This window comes from Lolium rigidum, chromosome 6, assembly GCF_022539505.1.
Source record: "Lolium rigidum isolate FL_2022 chromosome 6, APGP_CSIRO_Lrig_0.1, whole genome shotgun sequence".
Classification (NCBI taxonomy): domain Eukaryota; kingdom Viridiplantae; phylum Streptophyta; class Magnoliopsida; order Poales; family Poaceae; genus Lolium; species Lolium rigidum.
The window spans coordinates 57,431,327-57,434,565 of NC_061513.1; positions in this window are offsets into that span (position 1 = coordinate 57,431,327).

Below are 3,239 nucleotides of genomic sequence, written 5' to 3' on the forward strand. Positions count from 1 at the left end.
ATATCATTAGCAACAATGGTGTTCAAAGCGTTCATACTAATATCATTGCTACTAGCATGCAAATAAGGTTCCATAGTGACATAGGCATCCCAAATGGGCCTGCCGAAGATAGTACCCGGGGTTTACTGAAGGCCCACTACCCGAAGAATAAGAAGATTCGGGAGCCCAAGATATACTAAGGAAAGTTAGAGTCGTAATAGGAAGTGTTATTTGTAAATTGGCGGGATGAGTTAGAAACCGTCCCGGACTCTGTAACTTGTATAGCATGAATCCCTCGGCTCCACCTCCTATATAAAGGGGGAGTCGAGGGACGACGAGATCATCGAATCATTGTCTGCAAACCCTAGTTTTCATAATCGTCGAGTACTTTTCGGCTGAAACCTTCGAGATCTACTTGCCCTCTACTTCCAACTAAACCCTAGCCTAAAATCCATAGGCATTGACAAGTTGATACCTTGTCAATTGGCGCCGTCTGTGGGAACTAGAGGCGTAAGGATCCGATCTCGATGGCACGTTCAAGATCTTCGACATCGTCAACCGCAAGCAACGCAATGGATCGAGGTAAACGGATCGCTGCTGGGTCCTGTCGATTTTGTTCCTCACCCACCCTCCCGTTTGGATGCATATGCGTATCTGGCGGAGCCCATGGAGATGACGTTCGGAAGGTTTCACTTTCGCGTCGAGAAGGAAGGATCGTACCGTGTCGAAATTCCGATTTCGACGGGATCGTCGGCGGTCGATTTCGATTTTTCAAGCTATACATCGTCAACCGAGTCAGGAGAGGAAGAAACTTCAGCGACACGCTACGTCAGCACCAGAGCAAGAGAGAAACTCGCCAAGATCTTCAACGACATGTCGTTTGAGTCATCTGCGGACTCATATATAAGCGATGGCTCAGGCGATGTCGACAGTTATGACTTCATCGACAAATCTATCACAGTGGGCAAGGTCTTCATCAATCTCAACGATGATGTCACCAAACCCAACATAGATCTGAGTACAAAGTATCATCAGATTTATGCGATTGAGGATCAAGAGGAAACATCTGAGGCTTTCGACGATCTGGGAAATCCATACGTCGATCCCTCCAATCTGCGACAAGGCCTGGGCAACAAATACGTCGGGTCAGAGCCGCGAGACAGAGTTCAACTTTCACAAGCAGCGTGGGACAGAGCCGCGAGAGCTATGAACGGTACAGAACCAATGGCTACCACGGCCACACCAGAGGAACTACAAGCATATCAATATAGGCTCGCACGAGCTGCCGGAGAATTGGAAAAACAGACGACTGAGTTGAACAGGGAGAAAGGAGGCAGCTTCGCATCTAGCGGAAGGAGGGCGGATCTAAGTCGACAATCTAGAACTTCGGGTGATAGCCACGGGGAGGCGCGGAACGAGCAAGATCAAGGTTGCAACATATACCCGAAGCAGAAAGAGAGCACTTGGTCCAAAACCTCGACATGTCCTTCATGTCGATAGATACAAGAGGAAACATCATCCCTAAAACACCAGAGGCTGGGTATATGGCGACACATGCTTTTATCCTCGCATCTAAACCACCTCCAGGTGATCCAAGGGAAACACTATACAATATGGCGGTAGCAGGAGTTGGAGCTATGGGGACAGCGTTTGTATCAACACCTCCCGAAGGAGCGGCGAGGCAAAATAGTCCACGACCTGCAGCAGCAACGGCGGCAGCTCCTGAAGGACCAAGCGGAGCAAGAGACACAGCAGCACAAGCAAGGGTCGATAGAGCGCGGCAAAGCAGAAGGGATCATCGGCAATCTCCGGAGCTTAACGACGAAGATATGTGCGGCTTACCATGCTTCACGAGAAGAGTCCGAAAAACTCGAGTCCCCTCAGGATTCAAGTTACCCGACAACTTCAAGAAGTTCGACGGCCTTCAAGATCCAGAGGATTGGCTAGTTGACTATCTCGAGACAGTGAAGCTCACAGGAGGAACCAGGGCAACAGCTATGCAAAGCATCCAGGTGCATTTGAGTGGAGCCGCACGATCTTGGATAAAGAAACTCACTCCAGGATCCATCGACAGCTGGGAAAGTTTCGAGGACGTGTTCGTCAAGAACTTCAGATCCACGTGTAAAAAACCTGCGTCGTTAGAGGAGTTGAGAGCATGTTCATAAAAGCCAGATGAGCCAATGAGAAAGTACATCCAAAGGTGGAACATCATCAAAAACTCGGCAGAAAATATATCTGACGAGAGAGCAATAGATGCGTTTGTCGCAGGAGTCAGGCGTGGAGATTTTGTCGAGGACTTGGGAAGGACCAATCCAAAGACAGTATCCGCGTTAATGGAAATAGCAAACAAATGGGCGAGATGGAGAAGACGCTGTCCACAACAAACGGCACAGGTCGCCGGAGGAGGACCGTGGTCGAAACTATCAGCCCGAGGCGACGATTTCCTCGGCGATGCACCAGAACTATGACGCTCCAGGACAAATTTCGGCAGGTTTTCGGACAAATACAGGAGGAAACAACAGAGATGATTATCAGAGAAGCAGTGAGCAGCGAGGCGATAACAGGGACGATTCTCGCAACAACAGACAAAATAGCGGGCCCAGGTTCCCAAGACCTTTCGTATCCCCCGAAGAAATGATGAACGGACCGTGCCAGATGCATTTTTTCCTCGACAGCAACGGTAAAAGACAGTCAGGGCACCTGCAGAAAGACTGTCGAAATTTTCAGGCAATGCTAAGATATGCAGAGAACGCTAACGCGCGGGCAACACAGAGAAATCCTCGAGAACCCAGGAGCGAGATTCACCTACCACCACCTCCCGCGATTACAAACGACAATCGACACCAGCTCGGAATAGCGGCAGCACCCCCACCACCACCTTATGTTGATCCCAACTCTCACGGAGCGGTGTCGATGATTCGAAGGCAAGGCCGTCAAATAGAGCTCAGAAAGTAATCTCACGACAAGTGTTTATGGCAGAAAAAATGCCTCCACCAACTGTCGAGTATCTTAATTGGTCAGGGCAAGATATTGGTTTCACAATAGCAGATCATCCACAACAAGTCCCTCGACCAGGGCAGTCAACACTTATTCTGCCAGCAGTCATTGCGGGATTTGATGTCTCTCGAGTGTTCATAGACGGCGGCAGCAGCTTAAACCTCATGTATGCAGATACATTGAGGAAGATGAACATATCCTTAGCGAACCTGAAGCCAACAGACACAAGGTTCCACGGTATCACACCAGAGAAGCCAAATTAT